This window comes from Hemitrygon akajei, chromosome 20 (genome assembly GCF_048418815.1).
Source record: "Hemitrygon akajei chromosome 20, sHemAka1.3, whole genome shotgun sequence".
NCBI lineage: Eukaryota > Metazoa > Chordata > Chondrichthyes > Myliobatiformes > Dasyatidae > Hemitrygon > Hemitrygon akajei.
Genome location: NC_133143.1, coordinates 49,384,936 through 49,410,079, shown reverse-complemented (window position 1 = coordinate 49,410,079; position 25,144 = coordinate 49,384,936).

The window sequence follows — 25,144 nt, the reverse complement described above, 5'->3', positions numbered from 1 at the left end:
GAAAATGTATAGAGAGTTGACAGAACTGAGGGAAAGCAGTAGAAAGGTCATGGACCGAATACAGATTACGGAGGAAGATGTGTTTGCTGCCTTGAGAAAAATTAGGATGCATAAATCCCCAGGGCCTGATAAGATGTGCAGCAATACAGGGGCCCCTGCAGAGATATTTAAAACATCCTTAGCCATGGGTGAGATGCTGGAGGCAAAGAGGATAGTGAAAGTTATTTTGTCATTTAAGTAAGGCTCTAAGAATAAGCCAGGAAAATATAAACAGTGAGCATTACATCAATAGTGGGAAATTTATTGGAATTTCTACAGAAGTACCATGGCGCGCATTCTAGCTGGCTGCATTACTGCCTGGTATGTGGGGGTGGGGGGAGGGGGCTACTGTATAGGATTGAAGCAAGCTGCAGAGAGTTGCAAACTTAATCAGCTCCATCCTGAGCATTAGCCTCCGTAGTATCCAGGACATCTTCAAGGAGCAATACCTCAGAAAGCTGGCATCCATCGTTAAGGACCCCTATCACCCAAGTCATGCTTTGTTCTCACTGTTACCATCAGGGGGGACATACAGAAATCTGAAGGCACACATTTAACAATTGAGGAAAACCTTCTTCCTCTCTGCCATCCGATTTCTGAACGGACATTGAGCCCATGAATACTACCTTACTACTTGTAATTCACAGTTTTTTCTCTATTATTATGTATAGCACTGTGCTGCTGCTGCAAAAGTCAACAAATTTCATGACATAGCCGGTAATACTAAACCTGATTCTGGTTCTCAAATTCCAAGGGATTGGATGTATAAGCATTTGGATAGACAGGGACTGATTAGGGATAGCAAACATGGCTTTGCGCATGGTGGATTATGTCCAACCAATCTTGTAGAGTTTTTGAGGAAGTTTCCAGGAAAGTTGATGAAAGCAAGACAGTGGATGTTGTCTACATAGACTTTAGCAAAGCTGTTGACAAGGTTCCACATGGGAGGCTGGTCAAGAAGGTTCAGTCAGTTGGCATTCAAGGTGAGGTAGTAAATTGAATTAGACATTGGCTTCACAGGAGAAGCCAGAGAATGGAAGTAGATTGATGCCTCTCTGATTGGAGACCTGTGAGTATAGGTGTGCTGGGTCCTTTGTTGTTTGTCATCTGTATCAATGATCAGGATGATAACGTGGAAAAATGGCTCACAACACAAAGATTAGACATTGGCTTCATGGGAGAAGCCAGAGAGTGGTAGAAGATATTTGCCTCTCTGATTGGAGGCCTCTGAGTAGAGGTGTGCCGCAGGGACCTGAGCTGGGTCCTTTGCTGTTTGTAATCAATATCAACAATTGGATTGATAATGTGGTAAACTGGATCAGCAGATTTGCAGATGACACAATGAGGAAGATTGTCAAAGTTTGCAGCGGGATCTAGACCAGTTGGAAAATTAAGCTGAGAAATAGCAGATGGAATTTAATGCAGACAAGCATGGAGGTGTTGCATTTTTTGGGGAAACAACAGGGTAGAATTTACACAGTGAGTGTTAGGTAACTGAGGACTGTGGTAGAACAGAAGGATCTGGAAATACATATACATAATTTGTTGAAAGTGGTGTCACGGGTAGATAGGGCCACGAAGAAAGCTTTTAGCACATTGGCCTTCATAAACCAAAGTCCTGAGTACAGGAATTGAGTTGTTATGTTGAAGTTGTGTAGGACATTGGTGAAGACTTATTTGGAGTACTTTCTCCAACTTTGGCCACCTACCTGAAGGCAAGATGTCAATAAGATAGAGGTGATGCAGAGAAAATTTACAAGAATGTTGCTTGGACTGGAGGACCTGACATAAGGAGAGATTGAATAGGTTAGGACATTATTCCTTGGAAAGTAGAAGATTGGGGGTAGGGGGAGAGTGATTTGATAGAGGTACACAAAATTATGAGCAGTATAGATAGAGAAAATGCAAAGAGGTCATGGGGTAATGGTGAAAGATGAAACATTTATGGGGAACAAGAGGGAGGATTTCTTCACTTAGAGGGTGGTGGAAGTGTGGAACAAGCTGCAAGAGGAAGTGTTAGCTGTGGGTTCGATTTCAGAATTTAAGAGAGATTTGGATGTGTAAATGGATGGGAGGGATATGAAGGGCTATGGCCTGGGTTCAAGTCTAAGGTGCTTGACAGGTAAGTAGTTCAGCACTGGATATGCTGAAGTTTCTGTTTCTGTGCTGCAGAGCACTAAGTTTCTATGACCTGTGCACCTGCTCGTTAATCCAAGTATCTAATCAGCCAATCACGTGGCAACAACTCAACGCATAGGAATATGCAGACATGGTCAAGGGGTTCTGTTGTTGTTCAGACCAAACATCAGGATCACAAAGAGATGTGATCTTAGTGAGCTCTACCGTGGAATGAATATTGGTGCCAGAGAATGGTGACAAGAACAAAAAAACATATATTAAGCAGCAGGTCTGTGGGCGAAAATGTCTTGGTTAATAACAGAGGTCATAGGACAACGGTCAGGCTGGTTCAAGCTGACAGGAAACCGACGGTATTTCAATTAACCACACATACATAGGAGGTACCTAATAAAGTGGCCACAGAGTGTTAATATGTTAATTCAATTTTTCAATTCTAATATGTTAATTCTATTTTTTAAATTGATGAGTTCTCCCAATGCTTTGAACTTACTATTTAAGCTTTTGCCATACTGATTAACAACAATGAAGAGCCTCAAGTGCCAACAGGATCTTGAGTTAGAAACATATAGTGTAACATCTTTTAAGCATTTATTGAACAGGAGAAGACTTCACTCAGCATTATACTTGTCTGGAAAGAATAGATAATTAAATTTTCAATTCAAGTAGCACTAGAAATTGTAGAAATAAGGCATTACTAGTGTTTGCAAGAGTAGCAAGATGAGGTTCCTGTGAAGGATAGTCATTGTATGCTGATTTCCCTGTCACTCCAACCTGCTCTACTCAACAGTAAAATGCAGTTGAATAGATTTCCTTCAGTAGGTTTCCTAACTTTCTGTTCAGAGACTTCTAAAACAAAAGAAGAATAAAATCACACCCTATTAACACCCTATTATGTAGCATAGTTGTATATCACTTCTCTTCCATTGACTTGAATAGATCCAAATTGTAGACAAGTGTACAACACACCTATCTATTTCTATATTTAGCAAGGGCAATTGAAGATGGATGTAATGCCATTTTTGAATTGAGGTGAATTGCCTCCATTTGGGAATAGTGTAAATGAGCAGAGATTCCAATCATCTACTTTCTTCCGGTATATTTTCTCCAGATTTGGAGCTGGTGTATTCACTTCAAATATCTTGGTAACTTCCTCTCCACTGCAAACATTTCTATCGTTCCAAGTCTCTTCTTGTACCTTGCATCCCTCATCTATGTTATCCTCCTATTGGTCTGGCACACTATATTGCATAAAGATGAGATATTTCACTTTATTGGCTCTGACTTACAAACCATCTTTTAAAAGTCGATTGGGTACACAGGAAAGATTGGACATGACCCTTTTAAATGACTCTTCATCCATGAACTCCACTGCTTTTTCTGAAGAGAAAAGATACTAGGTGCAATTTATCACAGGTATTGCATCCTATAATGATGTGAACATAAACCTATCTGATTAACATCCTGGCACCACAGATCCTCAAGGGAGAGTTTTAGATGCCAGCCTTAAGATTCATTGGTATTGTTTAGATAGATTTTATTTGACTTCCTGCATGGAAGACTGTTTTAGGGCCTGAAGTGGCCACTTACTAGCCAGGTATACTTGGTTGTATGCTGCCCTTCCAACCACCTCCTTTCCCAGTTTATGATGTAAAGTTCCTTTAATAGCCACCATTAGCTCTGGATTTGTTCTGGATCACTCCCGTAGTCAAAATCAAGCTTGTTGATAATACCCCACTCTGAATACCGGCAGTTAGTCTAGGCTGACAATCTAGTAAATGCTGCATCATCAGACGCATTACCTTCTGGACAAGATTGCGATGTAGGAAATAATGATCAATTTGAAGACAGCAGGGTCTGTTTCAGGGCTCAGTGCAGGCCTCCCTAGCGCATTTGGTATTGGATTTTGCATATAAAACTCAGCAACGTAGCTTCCTCCACAATGCTGGGACAACAATCAGACTATCAGATTTCACTGGACATTCACTTGCTTAAGAATTCCACACAACCATTTGAATGCCAGCCAGTAAAAGAAACTGGATGTCAGACACCAGCACATGCGACCACCTGCTCTGCCATACATTTTAGCAGCAAGCCCAACAACAAGCTAAGCAGAGGGGCCCAACGCATCCCTCTCCAGGTGATGGGGCAGAAAGATGTCAAATCTAAATTTATCTAGAGGATAATGTTTTCATTTGCTAGAAAGTACATAGCAGAATCTCTACTGTTGAAACAGTGTTCACTCCTTTTTTCAGACTGTACTTACCCTGCTATCGTTTTTGCTGAGTTTATTCACTTCCATCACATAGCATTTCTGTTGTTGTTGAACTGCATATCTGTGTTGCCATTCATAGGTCAGCATGCCCATCAATTCCATCTGCTTAAGTTATTGCAATACAGAGGGAAATACTTTCATTCATCAGACCAATACTGGTTCTCACCATTCCAATCCTACCACTACTATTCGGCACCCACCTGATTCTCCCCTATTTCCGAGTAGCCCAGGAATTTGCTGCTTTTGACAAGCCTTTAAAAGGCTCCTTTCATTCTTTTTCCATTCTGATCAACTTACAATGGCCAATACACCAAAACTACATCCCTACCATAACCCCATGCTGCCTCTATAGAATCATCATTATTTCTGTAATGTGCACATTCATTATGCCCCCATCTGACCAAAATTTTTGCATTTTACTGAGTTTTTCCGAAGATCACATCGAGATTTTTACTTCTGTTCTCACAGATTTCAAATAAAAGAAATCTTTTCTTTACCGTCCTGTGGCGACCCACTTCCTAGCGCACACGAACCGGCTCACAAATAGCCAGCGCGCCGGCACAAAGGCCAGGTCTGCTTCACCAACAAAGGGAAAAGCCTGCAGGGGCTTGTGAGTACGTGCCCCTTCAGCATCCGCGCCCGGGGAGGGCGGGATGAGGGAGGCTTTAAAGCAAGGCTGTGAAGTTCGAATAAAATCTTCTTTAATTGCAGTTTACCGACTCCGTGTCGTTATTTTAGCGCTGCGTGTAGCACACCGCTACAATTGGTGACCCCGACGGTCCAAACGATTTTTGGACCGGAGATGACCGACGCCGCATCTGTTCATGCGGTTTCGTTGAAACTGCCAAGCTTCTGGACGCTGCGACCTCACCTCTGGTTCCAGCAAGCAGAAGCCCAATTCCATGTTCGGCAGATAACCTCAGAGGACACACGTTACTACTACGTGGTGAGCTGCCTCAACCAGGACACAGCTGCCCAGGTTGCGGAGTTCGTACAGTCTCCCCCAGCGGACGGCAAGTACACGGAATTCAAAGCCCTGCTCCTAAGGACTTGGCGGCGACGCGTTTTCGACTCCATTCATAACTTGGCGCACCCCTCCATCAGGACAACCGTCCGGATGGTCTCCAGCAGGTTCGTTTGGCACAGACACCGCAAGCAGGTCAGTGAATGGGCCAGAACGTGCATGCACTGCCAGATGGCCAAGGTGCAGCGGCACACCAAAGCTCTGCCGCAGTAGTTCCACCCCACCCACCGGCGTTTCGACCACATTCATGTGGATATTGTGGGCCCCCTGCCAGTGTCGCGCAGAGCGTGGCACCTCCTGACTATCGTGAACCGGTTCACAAGATGGCCAGAGGCGATCCCGCTCACCGACACCACCTCCGAATCTTGCGCCCGGGCACTGATCGCCACCTGGGTGTCCCGTTTTGGTGTACCGGCCCACATTATCTCCGACAGAGGTGCCCAGTTCACCTCCAGCCTGTGGTCAGCTATGGCCAGCCTTTTGGGGACACAGCTGCACCACACCACTGCCTACCACCCACAGTCGAACGGACTAGTGGAGCATTTCCACCGTCACCTGAAGTCGGCTCTCATGGCCCGCCTGCGAGAAGCTAACTGGACGGACGAGCTTCCCTGGGTCCTACTCGGCATCCGCACGGCGCCCAAGGATGATCTGCACGCCTCGTCGGCTGAGTTAGTGTACGGCGCACCCCTGGTCGTCCCCGGGGAGTTCATACCAGCCCCAAGGGGGCGAGAGGAAGAACCCGCAGCAGTCCTGAGCAGACTACGCAAGAGGCTCGGTGCCCTGGCCCCCATACCCACTTCGCAGCATGGGCAGCACCCGACCTGCGTACCCAAAGACCTGCAGAACTGTAAGTTTGTGTTTGTACGACGGGGCGGGCATCGGCCACCGCTGCAACGGCCCTACGAGGGGCTGTTTACCGTGCTCAGGAACAACGGGTCCACGTTCATGCTGGACGTTGGGGGGAGAGAGGAGGTTTTCACGGTGGACCGACTCAAACCGGCCCATGTGGACTTGGCGCAACCGGTCGAGTTTCCGGCACCGCGGCACAGAGGCCGACCTCCCAAACAGGGTCCGGCCCAGACTGTGGACATTGGGGAGTGTATCGCCGGTTCTGGGGGAGGGGTTATGTGGTGACCCACATCCTAGCGCACTCGAACCGGCTCACAAATAGCCAGCGCGCCGGCACAAAGGCCAGGTCTGCTTCACCAACAAAGGGAAAAGCCTACGGGAGTTTGTGAGTACGTGCCCCTTCAGCATCCGTGCCCGGGGAGGGCGGGATGAGGGAGGCTTTAAAGCAAGGCTGTGAAGTTCGAATAAAATCTTCTTTAATTGCAGTTTACCGACTCCGTGTCGTTATTTTAGTGCTGCATGTAGCACACCGCTACAGTCCTCCAAATAATCACCCCATGGTATTTGTGAGAAAACCTCTAAAAGTTAGCTAGTTTACATTTCTACATCGAGTTCTCAGTGCACTGTGGGCTAAAGTGTGCAGTGGTCAAGGCAATATTCCCACAGTCATGAGCTAAGCAATTTTTAAATTGTAAAAGTAATTCTATATTTCCCAATTCCTATAATATAAATTTATTGTTTATTAAAGTTTAAGTTTTGTTCATTAAATTGACCTCTGTTGTCATGTTGAGGGGAGGGATAGGGGAAGGAAGTGGAGAACCAATTTGGTTTTAATTATTATAAACAAAATTGAATCATAATTTTTTAAAAATATCTGTCTTTTTCTGTATAACTGCACAACACCAATGAGGCAACATTTTTCTGGCTTGGCAGTTTCCGGATGCACGTTGAAGAACTCTCCAGAAAAAAAAGTAAATAAAGAATCCTACTCATGCAATCTCACTACTAACTGCAACAGCCTTTTTTTTCGTGACATCCTATATCTTCACGTATCTTTCCCATTTCATTGCTTAATTCACAGCTTAAATTGAAATGAACACACAATACCACAAGCTACTAAAAAAAGGACATAGCTCTTCATGCTTATTGGCAACTTGACAGTGCTTTCCAGGTCTACATTCAGCAACTGCTGCTTGATTCAGGAGGTTGTGGATGGTTCATTAGGCTACCAGGGAGCCCCATTTCAGAACAGTCCTCAATCTCACGCAGTTCCTTCAGTCCAGCCATTGTACAAATGCCTTCCTCTGTAAAACAGAATCATAGCTGACAAAGCAGTAGGAAGTAATGTTTTCCACCTGCTAACCATTCACTTGTTCAGGGCCAGTTCTTATTCTGTCACCTGGTGTACTGTGTCAAAGCATGCTAAAAATAAAAGATGCTTTCCCCTTGTGAGAAGTTACTTGTGAATTTGGACTACTTAAGCTAATTGAAGCCCATTGTCAGGACTCGACTCTTAGTCGTCCCAAACCATCAATTTCATGATGTATGCCTGATTTTGATTCTGAAACCATTAGAAATTCTCTAAAAACACTTTTAGAAGCTGAGGTTACTTAACACACCATCTTTAATTAAGTTATTTAAATGAGACACAGACTAAAGTACAAACATATAATACACAGAAGTTCAGCATAGCCTTTGCCCACAGCAAGGCCACAAAGTCACGTTGAAGTAAAATTTCCTTACTTGGTAAACTTCGATGTGCCAAAACAATTTCACGCTTTGAAGTGAATCCAAACAACATCCTCTGCCAAGAGAAACAAGCTTGATGCAACAATTACTATTTATTTTACGCTATCATGTGTTGAATGGACATGGGCATCAATTCTTTATGTATCACGGCTGGTACCAGTTGTCATCCTTTGAATATTCAGAATCAGGTTTATTATCATTGACAAATATCATGGCATTTCAAGTCAAGTCACTTTTTATTGTCATTTCGACCATAACTGCTGGTACAGTACACAGTAAAAACCAGATGTTTTTCAGGACCATGGTGCTACATGAACCAATACAAAAACTACACTGAACTACGTAAAACAGCACAAAAAACTACACCAGACTACAGCACAGTAGAAGGCAGTAAGTTGGTGTCAGTCCAGGCTCTGGGTATTGAGGAGTCTGATGGCTTGGGGGAAGAAGCTGTTACATAATCTGGTCGTGAGAGCCTGAATACTTCGGTGCCTTTTCCCAGATGGCAGGAGGGAGAAGAGTCTAAATGGGGGTGTGTGGGGTCCTTCATAATGCTGTTTGCTTTGCGGATGCAGCGTGTAGTGTAAATGTCCGTGATGGCGGGAAGAGAGACCCCGATGATCTTCTCAGCTGACCTCACTATCCACTACAGGGTCTTGTGATCCGAGATGGTGCAATTTCTGAATGAGGCAGTGATTCAGCTGCTCAGGATGCTCTCAATATAACCCCTGTAGAATGTGGTGAGGATGGAGGATGGAAGATTGACCTTCCTCAGCCTTCGCAGAAAGTAGAGACGCTGCTGGGCTTTCTTTGCTATGGAACTGGCGGTGAGGGACCAGGTGAGATCCTCCACCAGGTGAACACCAAGAAATTTGGTGCTCTTAACTACCTCTACCAAGGAGCCGTCAATGTTCAGCGGAGAGTGGTCACTCCATCCTTCATTTATTGTTTTGTAGCAAAAGACTTAAATAAAATAAGAAATAAATTAAAGAAATTGTGCAATGAGGAATAGCAAGGTCGCATTCAAGGGTTCATGGACTGTTTGGAAACCTGATGCTGGAGGGGAAAAAGTTATTCCTAAAACATAAAGTTTGTACTATCAGTCTCATGTACCTCCTCCCTGTGAAAAGGGCATGTCCCAGATGGTGAGAGTCCTTAATAAGGAATGCTGCATTCTTGAGGGATTACCTTATGAAGATCTGCTGGCATGGAGAATACTATACTTCATTACCCATTATACACCCACACCTAAGGATGAGGCCATGTATGTGGCTTAATTCGCTGTTATTCTTGCTGAATCACACCTTGCAGTTGTCCTTGAATTTGATTTTAAGATGTAGGACTAGTGTTCCCGACGTCCATCTCTGAATGGAAGCACCATTTATTCCAGCTCAGAGGTAAAATGCGTAAAGTCCTGCTTTGATCTCTGCAGGTATACTCTACTCAGTATAGCTGCTGATAGAATTCGGTCCTCTCAACTGCACAATATTTTAGAAAAATAGTTTCCTATATCAATATATCTATGTAGTCACAGCAACGCCCTTTAAAACCTGTTAGGTGCATTATTTAGTGGCTTGGGAACAACCATTTCCAATAGACAATGATGTTTCAACATTCACCACATTTTGTTCTGATGAAAGGTCTTGACTTGAAATGTTGATTTTCCATTTCCCTCCATTGATGTGTTACGTATCCCGTAACTGGATCACTTACCAGCAAAGATAGAGAGGTCCGCTGAAGTCTGATGGTACCATTTTTAAACGTTTTTATTTATAAAGGGGCACAAAAGTAAGGTTAATACAAACATTTAGATAACATACGTCGTCAATATTCAATCTAAAGCGCAGGTATAGTAATAATCAATCAGAAATAAGCTCTATCATTGTCTAGGGGATAATATATTGTCCATTTGGAAATATAAAAGTCATTCAGAAGTCTGCAGGCTTCAGCCTTTTGAGAACTGCTGGGTTTCCCATGTTGGAGAGAGAGAGAGAGATTGGTGAGAAAAGGAATACTTGCCCGGGTCCTTACGAAGCAAAGCCGTGGAATCAGGGGAGCAGGCTTCCCTGTTGTTAGTTAAAAGCGGTTTTCCGTGATTCCAGCCACAGACTCCCGATTCGGAATCTAACGCATGTGGCTTCCTTCAAAATGGCTTCCTGCTACGACGGGATCGCTATCGTGTCTCCTTGGTGCGTCTGAAGGGGTCGTCCCCCCAGACCCTCCTTCATACTTCCTCACGGGATCGCAGGTGTCAATCAGGTTGCAGGTGTCAATCTCTCTCTCAACCAGCCCACTTTGCCCGACGGCTTTACACGTGGTCTTCATGAGACAATAGTCAAGGTCGCCTTATTCTGCATCCCGGTGGAACGCGGTATTCAGCACGTCTCTCTCTCTCCCATTTCCTGTGTCTATTCAACACGTCTCTCTCTTCTCTTGGGTCATTGACCCCCCCCCCCCCTTCACTAGGGCTCTTGCGATTCTCACAAAGGAGGGGGCTGGTATCATAACAGATGTTAGCAAACCTGCTGAGTTTCTTGAGATCTTGCATGTTGATCCAGATCCCATCATCTACAGTCCCTCGCAACGTCATTGAAATCTCAATTAATTACCCATTGCCAATTTCAATACAACATAACCAATGTTTAAAGCAAAATGGCAACAAAGACTGTTGTTCCCACTAATGAACAGATTTTTCCACAATATTCCTTTAAAAGAAAAACATAGTTATTTCTGTATTTTCTAGGCTTTTTCTCAAAAGCCGATAATCCCCTTATCTTTCAATCTACCTCCACCTAACACATCTCTCCTCACAGGCCCCACAGTTATAACACCTGCATCCTTCAGGTTTCTTTAACTTTATCTTTCAACCTTTCCCCCATCACCTAAGGAGCTTTAATTGGGTTTAAATACTACACTCACTTCCTGCCCTGTTCGCTCACCAATTACTTGAAGGTGAACCACTGGGATTTCTGCTGCTTGACAAATCTCATCTGTTTTCTCCAAGATCAGGTTAGCTTCACAAAGCAATCTTGCTTGCACCCTTGAGTCAGCAATTCCAAACAAGTCCATCTCAGAGCGTTTCTTCTGGTGTAAATTGCATGGAACTCGCAATCTTCAGTGACTTTTTGCAGTGCTCTTCTATACTGGCCATGTGATTCATCAACCTTCTGTTAAATCTGAACCTCTCAAAAGGGAATATGAGAACATTTCTGTAACACGAATACTATTTTATATTAATTGCTCTCCTTGGCCCAGTTTATCCAAGTGGAATAAAATTCACATCTTTCTACTCCTGTCATCATTGGTTGTTTTCCTTCAGTCTTTTACTCCAACTTCACTGCTGGCAACATCATTTTGACACACACTTTTTTCTGAAACAGTTCCACCAGGTATTTCAAGAGCTTGTAATTGTGCAAGCAGCAGTTGCCCCAAATCACCAAACCAACCATAGTTTTTAGGAATATCATCAGTCATTCTAGATACTAAATGAGAAGGTGACAGTTGCTTTAAACAAATCAAATTGCACAATGTAATGATTCCTCTTGATTCTAAGAAAAGATAGAAGTTGCGGAAAAGAACATCAAATCTTATTTTAAAATGCATTCAAAATTAATGAAACAAGCTTGTACAAAGACATTTTTGCTATTTTCAGAAACACATCCTCAAACTCTTTGGAACAAAAGTCAATAAACATGAACACTGTATATGCACTTATTTTGTGATGTCATTCATATAAAAGGAAATTTTGGTGGGAGATAAACAACAAGGGCAAGTGTTTATCGAGAGAGTAGTGGCACAAAAATTGTAAAGGTGGGTATACTAACATAAGCTGCACCCCATTTTGACCACAATAACTGGCAGCAACTGGTCAAAATTGGGGTTGCACATTTAGGAATTGTGTGGAGGTACTTCTACTGTGTATTTAATATTTCATAATATTTCAGTATTATAAATATATTGCTTTGTAGAGCATTCTTTATTGCTTACATAGTTCATTAAAAGTTATATATAAAACTATGTGACTAGCATAGATAATCATACTACCACATCATATATGCACATCTCATTAAAGCAAAAACAAAACTAAGACATGCATTCCAGACTCCCTTGCTTTGATTTGATTAGTTTTGAGCAATGTTCAATCTTGAACCATTTTCAAAGATGGCATTGGAAAGCTCAAATATATCAATGGTAGAATATTGTTAAGTGAAAGCAGAGTGTTCAAGTTATATTAAAAAAGGAGTGCAACATGTGCCGCTTCAGAAAGGAGAGATGGTACACGGTCAAGTTAAAAAAAAGAGAAAATGGATAAATTCATGGGTTCATAAACAATGAGTACCAAGTAATGATGATCATAAGAAAAAAATTAGAAATGGCTGGCGACATTGGAAAGATAGATGTGTTCAATTACACAGGAGATAATGGAATATGTATACAGAGCAAATTGAGCAGCATTTTAATGCAAATAGAATAGACAATGAGAAAGGAGTGTCAGTTTTGCTGAGTGCGCTGTTTGCCTAGAAGTTTAATTGCTCCAACCAAACCAGCCAAAATGAGCTTTGTTGATATCATGAAAGTAATAAGGGTACATTTAGAACTGAAACCATTGTTGATTGCAGAGTGCTTTAGGTTTCATAAGCAGAATCAAAAGGAGTCCACTTCAGCATATTTGGTAGAATTGAAGAAGTTGTTTGATCATTGTCAGTTTGATAATGGGCTTAATGATGCACTGAGAGATCATTTAGTTTGAGGAGAATGAATTCAAAAACAGCTCATAACCGAAGCACAACTTAAATTTAAAAAAGCAGTTGAAATAGCTGCAGACAAGAATGAAAGTGAGCATGAACAAAATTACAACATCTAAATAGAAACCTGCCTGGTGGAACAAACTGTGTTACATGAGATCAATTCAGGTTTAAACGTGAAAATTACAGAAAATGCCACAAAGTAGGACACATGCAAAGAGAATGTCAGGCCGACATAAATAAATGGACTGCACAGGGAAGAAATAAAGATAAAAAGTCAAGTCACAAGTTTAAAATGAGCACTAATTTGCATGCCGAAGATGAAAAATCTAATAATGATGAGAGTGAAACAGGACTTAGTAGCCTTGAGATTTACAATGTGAAAACCAACAAGAAACAAGCAATATGGCTTATTCCAGAGGTGAACGGCAAAAAAAAAGTAAAATTGAATTGGACACTGGCTCGGCTGTTTCCATCATTCCATATTATGAGTTTGAACAATATTTCAAAGATGCTGAACTGTAGCCTGCACATCTATAACTAAGAACTTATACTGGAGAAAAGATTACTCCTATAGGAATGACATTCACAAAAGTGAAAAACAACAACCAACTAAATTAACAAATAACCAAGTGAAATACAACAGTACAACAACCTACCCCTCCCTCTCCAATGCCCTCCCTTCCTCTCTCACCCACCAACCCCCTCTCCCTCTCCCTCCCCCCTCCAACCCCATTGGGATTGTAGGTGGTAAAATCAGGAGGCCAACATTGTGGGGTTGTGACTGACTGAGACAACTGCAACTTGATTGGAGATCCTTCCATAATTTGCATATCAAATCCCCTGCAACTGAGTCAATAGATAATGAATTAAGAAAGGTACTGGATGATACCACCACAATGTTCAAGGATGGCATTGGAAAACCCAAATGAATGAAAGGTAAAAAAAAAGTGTTAAATGAAAATGCCATACCCAAGGTTTACAAAGCCCATCTGGTTCCTTACGCCATCTGTGATAAAGTAGCCAGTGAGCTAGATCGCATGGAGGCTGAAGGAATTCTTTCCAAGTTTCAGTGGAGCCCATGGACAACGCCTGTTATCCCAGTAGCCAAGAAGAGTAGATCTGTCTGGATCTGTGATGATTTTAAGGTCACCATCAACCCAGTATTGAAAGAAAATCAATACTTTCAAACGAACACCCTGATGGTATTTTCACTAACACAGGAGACTTTAACCATGTGACCCTAAAGACAGTCCTGCCTAAGATTCCACGAGCATGTTGATTTTGCTACCAGAGGTGAAAATACACTAGCACGAGGAAATCTGCAGATGCTGGAAATTCAAGCAACACACACAAAATGCTGGTGGAACGCAGCAGGCCAGGCAGCATCTATAGGAAGAAGCACAGTCGACATTTCGGGCCGAGACCCTTCATCAGGACTAACTGAAAGGAAAGATGGTAAGAGATTTGAAAGTAGGAGGGGGAAATCTGAAATGATAGGAGAAGTCAGGAGGGGGAGGGGTGAAGCCTAGAGCTGGAGAGGTGATTGGCAAAAGGGATACAGAGCTGGAGAAGGGAAAGGATCACGGGACAGGAGGCTTAGGGAGAAAGAAAGGGGAAGGGGAGCATCAGAGGGAGATTGAGAACAGGCAAAGTGTGATTGTGAGAGGGGCAGAGAGAGAAAAAGGGGGAGAGGGGGTAAAGCAGGATTTAGAGAAAGCAGGATCTCCCAGTGGCCACACATTTTAATTCCACATTCCATTCCCATTCTGATATGTCTATTCATGGCCTCCTCTACTGTCAAGATGAACCCACACTGAGGTTATAACCCACACCTTATATTCTGTCTGGGTAGCCTCCAACCTGATGGCATGAACATTGATTTCTCTAACTTCCATTAATGACCCTCCTCCCCTTCTCACCCCATCCCTTATTTATTTATTTATTCCTCTCCCCCCCCCCCCTCCCCACTCCATTTTTTTCACTTCTGCGATACCATAGACAAGAGGCGCATGTGGCAGGGAATTCAGAGGATTACAGAGTATATGTCTACCCAACATGTTATTGACCAGGATGTCTCACTCCAAGAGGCTGAATGTCTTCTACTCCCAGTTTGATGTGCAGGATAAAGTGCTGGCGAGGAGGGCATTCCTTCCCCTCAGGGGAGCAGACACACCATCAGGCCAAAGCCGAAGTGTGGAAGACCCTGGCCAGAGTCAACCCACACAAAGCTGAGGGGTCCGATAATATATCAGGTCAGGTTCTGAAAGACTGCACAGCCCAGCTGACAGAGGTCCTGATGGATACATTTAACATCTCTCAGGAACGATCCATTGTCCCCTCGGTTTTCAAGGTAGCAACCATCATTCCAGTGCCAAAGAAGGTGACAGTAACCTGCCTGAATTGTCATCGTCTAATGGCGTTAACATCAACCATTACGAAATGCTTTGAGCAGCTGGTCACGGAGTACATTAAAGTCTTTCTCCTGGCTACATTGGACCCTTTTTCAAATCAACATCCCAGCTCTAGGCTTCATCCTTCCCCCTCCTGTCTTCTCCTATCATTTTGGGTCTCCTCCTCCCCCTCCCACTTTCAAATCTCTTACTATCTCTTTTTTCCGTTAGTCCCGACGAAGTGTCTCGACCCGAAACGTCAACTGTACTTCTTCCTATAGATGCTGCCTGCCCTGCTGCGTTCCACCAGCATTTTGTGTGTGTTGCTTGGACCCATTCCAGTTTGCTTATCATTCAAATCAATTCACTGATGATCCAATAGCCTCTGTCCTGTCCCACCTGGAAAATGGGGTCTCATATGCCAAACTGCTGTTTATAGACTTCAGTTCTGTATTCAACACCATCATACTTCAGAAACTGGTGGGGAAACTGTCCTCACTAGGTCTCAACACCTCCCTCTGCAATTGAACACTGGGCTTCTTAACAAAAAGGCCATAGTCAGTCCATGTGTACAGCGAAGTCTCACATCCCATTACACTGAGCATTGGTGCTCCCCAAGGCTGTGTGATCAGCCACCTAGTGTTCACATTGCTGATGCATAACTGTATCGCAGGATCCAGCTCAATCAGTGTCACCAGGTTTGCAACTGTGGTTGGCCTTATTAAGATGGAGTATAGAGAGGAAGTGGAGCTACTGGTGAGACAAACAACCTAAGCCTAAATATGGAGAAGATAAAGGAAATCATGGTGGGCTTCAGGAAGGTGGAGACGAACCATCCCCCTCTGCGAATACATGGCTCCTGCGTAGAGAGAGTTAAGTGCTCCAAGTCCTGGGAGTTCACATCACGGATGACCTCACCTGGTCCCTTAATTTTACCTCCTTGAAGAAGAAGGCACAGCAGCGCCTCCACTTCCTAAGAAGATTGAGGCAAGCAAGGCTCCTCTTCACTCCACCTCCATCTTAACTGCATTTTACAGTAGCACCATTGAAAGTGTACCAACAAGTTGCACCTCCATTTGGTTTGGGAGCAGTTGAGCATTGGACCAGAAGACCCTACAAAGGACTGCAAGAACAGCTAAGAGGATCATAGGGGTCTCCCTACCATCCATCGAGGACATTTATCGGGACCACTGCGTACACAGGGCCCTTAATATTATTAAGGATCCCACCCATCCATCCAGTATCCTCTATGACTGTCTACCATCAGGGGGAGAATACAATGCATAAAAAGAAGAATGGTTAGAATGAGAAACAGTTTCTTCCCTCAGGCCATTAAGCTTCTGAACTCCCTGCTGCATTGTATTCGAAGCATCACTGGTTAATCTGTCTGTACCTTAAAATATTTAATATGAATGCACTTCAGCTTGTTATTTATGTGTGATTCATCTGTAGATTTTATTCTTACCTTCATAAGTTATCGTGTGCTATCTGTGTAATGTATATTACTGTGCCTTACACCCTGGTTTGAAGAAACATTGTCTCGTTTCTATATACATTCTATGGTTATAGTATATAGTTAACTGACAATAAACTTGACATAACCCTCTACCTTTCTGGAGGAAAATATTTCAGCAAAGTGGACTAGGCAGAGGGCTACTTACTGTTGGAGATTGAAGAAGAGACCAAAGTATTTCTCACCATAAACACTCACAAAGGGTTTTATCACTACAATAGGCTTGTTTTAGGAGTGCACTCTGGCAGAAAGCTAAGGACCAGGAGCTGCAAGGCTGCCCGGGCACTCAGTGTTACTGGGATAACTTCATTGTTACTGGTAAGGATGACAAAGGATATCTCCAGAATCTTAAAACAGTGATAAAAAGATTAGAAGATTATAGTCTCAGCACAATGCTGCAAGTGTTAGTCTTTCATACTGTGCTTACACTATTGATGCACGAGAATTACACAAGTGTACTGAGAAAATGATAGCAGAGGTGGATGCCCCAGGACCACAGGATGGGTCACAGTTGCAGTCCTTTTTTGGATTTGTCAATTACTATAACAAGTTTTTGTCAAACCTGACTAAGGTGCTCCACCCCTTGAACTCATTACTACAGATTGGGAAGAACTGGCAATGGACAAAAGAGTGTGAGGTGCTTTCCAATAGGTAAAGGAAATGGTGACATCTATACTCACTTATTATGATCCACATCGTCTAGTGAAGCCTTGCCTCATTGTTTTGAGTGTTGGAAGTGAACGCCCCACATCATGTTCCTTTATGGCTGCAGAGAAAAAGATTACACTCAGAGAATGACAGAGAGGCTTGAGACTGGTTTGGGCTACAAAACATTTCAACCAGTACATGTATGGAGGAGAGTTTATCCTCATTCCTGATCATCAACCACTGGTGTCCATTTTCAATCCTCACTAAGGTGTCAGAATCATGTCCTGCAGTCCCAGAGTCAACCCCTACTACAGAGTAGGCAGCAGGACCCGAGATCGTTTCACAATCACAAGTCTCACCTGCTAAGCAGAGTGACGTCCATGGCCAAGTGAGACATTACCCATAAGAGAAAGGAGACCTCCATAGCAGTTAAATCTTTAGGCCTGATGGAACAATTTTAAATTTACTATGCTGTAGATGCCTATTACCAGGGTAAAATGCACATTTTAAAACAGCATCCTCTCACTGAGCTCCAAAATCAAGGATATCCAAGGGATTCCTTCACTTTCCCAGCAGAGCCACTTCATTCCAGCAGCTCCTTGGTTAGTCACTTGGCTACTGTGCTGGCATTCATTCTCTTTGATATGGTCATGCTTGTACAACCTCAATAACAAGCCTGCAGGCCAGATGATTCCTCTCTGAAATCTTTACAATTCAAAGTAAAGTATATTTATTATCTAGCATGTATATGCCTTCATATACTACCTGGAGGTTCATTTTCTTGCAGGCGTTCGCTGTAGAACAAAGAACTACAATAGAATCAATGAAAAACTATACATAAACAGACCGACAAACAATGTGCAAATGAAGACAAAATAATAATAATAACAACCAGATAAAACTTCGAAGTATATACTTTTGTCAGCGACAACAGGAATCAGCACTCCATGTGAGCATATGCAATTCCAATAAGAAGTGCACACCACTAAACTTGAAAGAGACCACAACCCTGAAAAATAAAGGCATTATCACTATAGAAGAAAAAAGTTAACCAATGGAAGAGCATGACCCTCCATGGAAGACATCCCCATGGTCTGAGCAGACTAGGTGTTAACAAGGAGGCGTGAAATGCCTGTCATTTATTCTGGGAGTTCCTAACAGTTGACAAGTGTGTGTGCTTGGCTATTCCCGTACCTCAGGTTTTACCAGCTTGAGCTGAGAAAAAAAAACAACAACCACAATAATAATAATAATAATAATAATAATAATAATAATAAAATTAAATTAATAAATAAACATAATTCTGACAATGACCTGTAGAGTCCTTGAAAATGAGTCCATAGGTGGAGAAATCTGTTCAGTGTTGAGGTGAATGAAGTTTTCTGCTTCGTATTTCAACAATATTAATATTGTTTGATCAAGCATGCTTTATCCATTATGCATTATATGAAAAAGTACGTGAATGGCATACGTCATTGTGCCACCGCATCATATCTTGCTAAAAGTAGAATAGCTAAATGTACGGTTTATTCCCAGCTCCTTGTTTTTATTTTGATTAGCTTTATGTTTTGGAGTTAAAAAGCATAACATTATCCGCATTGGTACAGAGCCTGATGGTTGAAAGGTAATAATTATAACTGAATCTGGTGGTGTGCGACGTATGGCTCGTGTAGCTCCTTCCTGATGGCAGCAGTGAAAAGAGAAAGAGCATGGCCTGGATGGCGACTGTCCTTGATGATGTACACTGCCTTCTTGTGATAGCGCTTCTTGTAAATATGCTCAGTGATGGGGAGAGCTTTGCTGTGATTGACTGGGCTTCATTCACACTTTGTGTAAGCTTTTCCATTCTTGGGCATTGATGTTTCCATATTAAGTTGTGATGTAACCAGTCAGGGGAACACAGGGCTAAGCTCACAGCCTTGTCTCCTGTCTCCTTTTTGTGAATGCTAACCCATTTCAGTTATTCTGTTAAATCAACATCTTGTATACAAATAAAGACAGATGTCAGTATTGATAAAATAATACTACTGTAGTAAAGAGCTTTGAGAGGTTGGTCATGCTAGAATTCACTCTTGCCTGAGGATATGGACCTGCTGCAATTTGCCTAAAGCCACCAGGGTCTACAGTGAACATAATCTCACTGGTACAGGTCCACAATCATTTATCTGAAATTCTGAAATCCAAAAAGCTCTGAAAACTGATTTTCTTTTCGCCAACAGCTAACGTCACTCAGGTGTGATGTGGCAGCACTAGCAGAGGCCACCAGACGTCAGTTATGGCTCAATGCTCGTACTGGTTACACGTGCATTTGCTGTTCGCTGATATTTTCTGTTCACTGTTGACTTTGTGTTTAATTTCACTGTGAAAATGTCAAAAAGAACTGCAGACACCCCTATGGGTAACAATGAGAAAAAGAGAAGGAAGCATCTATCATTATCAATAATGCAGAAAATGGAGTAATTGCAGAAGTTTGATCATGGTGTGTCTGTGCTGTGTCTTACTGTAGAATATGGTGTCACAATGACCATTGTGTATGATTTAAAGAAACAGAAAGACAAGTTACTTCAGTTTTATATTGACAGTGACATTCTACATTTATTCCAGTAAGTCATTTACCATGTGTTTAGTTCAGTTCATTTGAAGCTGTATATTTTTATGTTTTATTGAATGCTTTTTTTGGAAATAAAATTTTTCTCTTGTCATTATTCCTTAAACAATACAGTATAACAACTATTTACATAGCATTTACACTGTATTAGGTATCATAAGTAATCGAGAGATGATTTAAAGTATACGGGAGGATGTGTGTAGGTTTGGAGCTCTGCCGGGTCCTAAAGTCCACCGCACTGAGACAAGTTAAATAAGGGACTTGAGCATCCGTGGTTTTTGGTATCAGGAGGCAGGGTCTGAAATCTGAAAAATTCTGAATTCTGAAATGCAACTGGCCCCAAAGATTTTGGATAAGGGATTGTGGACCTGTACTCGATTTGGCCTTGGGAGCAGCTAAACAACAGCAAAATATATGTCAGTCCAGTCTTTAATGAATTACAGCTTGGTGGTCAATGCCCCAGTCCTAATCAACAATTTTTTTAAACTGGGCCTCTACGCCTACCTCGGCAAATGGATGCTCAACTTCCTTATTGGGAGATGACTGTCAGTAACATCTCTTCCTCACAGGTAACAATGCATGCACGTCTGAAGGATGTGCTTAGCCTACTACTCTGCTCTTCCTTCATTTTTGAAGGTACAGCTATGTGGCCAGGTGCAGCTGAAATCCCAATGACACAACTGATGTGGGCAAAATCCCAGACAGTGATGAAGTGGCCTACAGGAGAGAGGGAGACTGGTGGCTGAGTGGTGTCACAAAAACAAACTCACACACAAAGCCAAAGAATTGATTGTGCTCTTCCGGAGGGGAAGTTGGGAGAACACACACCAGTCATCGTTGAGGGGGTCAGCCTTCAGGGCTCATCAGTGGAAAGTACAAGCAACTTCAAGTTCTTGGACGTCAGCATGAGAGATGATCTACCCAGGGTCCAAAGCACTGATGCAATCACAAAGAGGACATGCCAGCAGCACAACTTCATTTGGAGTATGAGGAGATTCGGTGTGTCATTAAGAAATTTCTACAGATATCTTGTGCAGAGCATACTGACTTGTTGCAACTCAGCCTGGTATGGAGGCTCCAGTGCATAGGATCACAAGAAGCTGCAGTGAGCTGTAGACTTAGCTAGCTCTATTGTGGATACAACCCTCCCAACCATTCAACGTCACCTTCAAAAGAAGGTGCTCAGAGGTAGTGGTATTCATAATTAAGGACCCTTACCATCTGTGACCCATGAATGCTACCTCATTATTCCTTTTATTTTACACTATTTATTTTATAATTTAGAGCAATTTCATGTCTTTGCACAATACAGTTACCACAAAATTTCACGTCACATAAAATAGCAATAACAATCCAGATTCTAATTTTATGACTAAACAGTTCATCCCAATTTAAGTCTTTGTGCAATTGACACAGTGGCAAACTGCTCAGTCTTTACAGCCATACAGCTCCCTTGTCCACGATTGCAATTAAGCTGGCAGCTTGCTGGCATCAAAAACAAGAAGGTGCAAAGCACAACCCAAATCTTTCACTTGGTTCTTGTGACTAGCAAAAATACAATACCAACAGAAACTGGCAACTTGCAGAACACTGAATGCTACCTCCCATTGTCCATTTTTGTATGCGCACTCATAGCTCCATGACATATTTATTACAGATGGAGATGCATGGTGGACCTACTTGGAAAGTGCTTTGTCCTATGGCATGAGATACCCTTCTGCCTACTAAAAGGCTGGTCAGCAGATCAGTCATAAACATGGAAATTAACCCTGATCTCCTGAACATGGCCAATGACTGTGAACAGGAATGTCCAATATCCACCACATCATACTTATACACAGATGTGACACTTTTTGAGCAACTCATAATACAAGTTAGATGTGGAGTTGTTTGGGAAGTTCCAACAATCTAAGTAATACATTGAACTTTGGGCAAGGCCATCGGGCCATGAAAGCAGTCTCCCTTCCACTTTACTTTTAAGAATCTTGATTAAGATACAGTTCTAACCCAGGATACAGTACATAGTTCTAAATCTTTTCTTCAAAGTTGAGGTATGGGTTCAGGCTGAGAGAACACACCCAGGATTGATATATCCAGCAAAGTTGCACTCTCAAAGTATTTGACTAATATATCAGTCAAGATTTCTGTAATCGAGACTCTGGAATAGAGTCCTGACGAAGGGTCTCGGCCCAAAACATCAACAGTGCCTCTTCCTACAGATGCTTCCTGGCCTGCTGCGTTCCACCAGCATTTTGGGTGTGTTGCTTGAATTTCCAGCATCTGCAGATTTCCTCGTGTTTGCGCTCTGGAAAGGCATGTTAAGTGTAGAATTATCTGACTCAGAAAATAATGTTACACTCCAAGTTAGAGCTAACACTACATTCAAGTCTACTGCTGCAAAGGAAGTGCTTATACAATGAAACACTGAAAACAAGATAGCTCACTGGAAATGTGCCAGAGATCAAGGATACAGTCAATGAAGACAGTGCCAGAGGTAATGGTCCAAGTATACAAGGAATCTGCTGATGATGCCTCATCTTGAAAAGGTTCATCTTATCAGCGAACACTTTCAGAATTGATAAAAGGTGTTTAATAATTGATGTCAAATTATATTGCTGAAGGATTTTGGCAAGGTTGCTTCAAGTGCAACACTCCCAAGCATTATACCAACAGATTAATTAAAGGTCTCTTCACACCGGAAAAGAGTGAAACTTTCAAAACATCAAAGCAGGAACTGGAAGAGCACCTGGAAAAGATTCACTCCGACTTGAAAAGGCAGGAACACGTGATCATTCCATTTGTCATCCCGCCAATTTAGCCCCCCACCTGGATTTTGATTCTCCAAAATGGAGAGAAGTGGAGAAGGCAGTGTGACGGACAAGTGCAGCATCTGCTCCCTGGCCTAATGAAGTTCCATATATGCTTGATAGGAATCCTCTGCACGTCTTGCGGTCTTGCTAGAGGATCATGAGGGTAGTGTGGCAGAGCACAATAATACCCAAAGTGTGGCAAAGGGCTAGCACTGTCCTGATTCCAAATCAAAAGGATCCAGAAAACAACAGTTAATTTCAACCAAACCGCCTTCTGAACGCTGAGGGGAAAATCTTCTTCATTGTAATAGCACAGAGGCTTGCCAGCTACCTGGACAGAAACAAGTACGTTGATACATCTGTACAGGAAGCAGGAATTCCAGGGCTCTCCAGGTGTTTGGAACATACAAACATGAAATGGCACCAGATCCAAACAGCAAGGAAGGACAAAAGATGTGATCTCCCTGGACCTCACCAATACATTTGTACACGTTTCTCAGGGAAGCATTTGACTTCTTCCAGGTACCAGGGCCCATCACAATGCTGGTGAAGTTGTACTTTCAAGATCTGCAATTGTGCTTCACAGCAGCAGATTTTACCACAACATGCCAGAGAGTGGAATTTCTCGTTACGGCAGATTGCACCATATCACACCAGGCCTTCACAGTGGCCATTGAGTTCATTATCAGGGCTTCAAGGCAGTGAAAGAACGTGCTTGTCATAAGGGGTGTGTTGGGAATGCGTCCAAATGCAAGACACAGACACTGAACTACCAGGAACAAGACTAGGTGTGAGAAGGAAGCAAGGAAAGTGTGGAAGAAAGGATGCTGGACATGACACAGGCCCTGGACGAGACAAGAATTCCAGGCTTGTGCTAGGACTTGACTAGGATACCGGAACCAGGACATGGAACTGGGAACTAGGAGACTGGGCTTGGACTCCGAGCCAGAGACTGGGCAAGGACCCAGAACCTGGTTCTTGACTCGGGCTCGGACTCCGGAACTAGGCGAGGACAAGACGTGGCTACAGGATGAGGAGATGCAACAGGACTGGACGTGAGACTCCTGGACAAGACAAGGGAACCCCTTGGATGGGATGGGGTAACCTCAGCACCGGGCTGGGCAAGGTACTCCTGGGCTGGGCGAGGCACATGGACAAGATCAGAACACAAAGCTGTGGTTTGTACAGGACAAAGTTCTTGGACGTGGCTAGGACTGGACGAGACCCTAATGCCTTGACTTGGTCAAGGAAGAGACAGGAATGCAGAGCCTTGGTCGAGGGAGAGACAGGAATGCAGAGACTTTGTTGAGGGAGAGACAGGAACATGGAACACAGAGTCAGAACCCATCTTTGGAAACAGGACGTAGGGCCGGGACTAATACACAGAACACAGAGCCAGGACCCGTCCTTGGGTACAGGACATAGGGCTGGGACTCAAACACAGAATGCAGAATACGACAAGATGGTTCCCAACACAAGGTAGCAGCAAATGGCCAGACCTACCTAGCGAAAGCATGGGCACAGAAAGTACCCAACACAAGGTAGCGGCAAACAGCCAGATCTACCTAGCGAAGGCAAGGACACAGAGACAGTTCCCAACACTAGGCAGCGGCAAACAGCCAGACCTACCTAGCGAAGGCATGGGCACAGACAGTTCCCAACACAAGGTAGCGGCAAACAGCCAGATCTACCTAGCGAAGGCAAGGACACAGAGACAGTTCCCAACACAATGTAGCGGCAAACAGCCAGACCTACCTAGTGAAGGCAAGGACACAAAGACAGTTCCCAACACTAGGCAGCGGCAAACAGCCAGACCTACCTAGCGAAGGCATGGGCACAGACAGTTCCCAACACAAGGTAGCGGCAAACAGCCAGACCTACCTAGCGAAGGCAAGGACACAGAGACAGTTCTCAACACTAGGCAGCGGCAAACAGCCAGACCTACCTAGCGAAGGCATGGACACAGACAGTTCCCAACACAAGGTAGCGGCAAACAGCCAGACCTACCTAGTGAAGGCAAGGACACAGAGACAGTTCCCAACACTAGGCAGCAGCAAATGGCCAGACCTACCTAGTGAAGGTGTGGACACAGAGACAGTTCAAAACAACAAAAGACAGTTCCTTATCTTGCTCCAGTCGTTGAACTCGACAGCGGTGAAGGCGAGGCTCGGCTCCAGGAGGAAGGTGGAGGGAAGGGATACAGACAGGGGGTATGGACAGGAACAATCCAGCCCCAGAGGCTGAATCCTGAAGCTATTTATGAAGCAAGCCCAAATGAGAATCAGCTGCCTCAACAGAAACTGGCGAAAACCGGAAAACCTGGAATAAGGAACATGGACCGGACCTTGAACC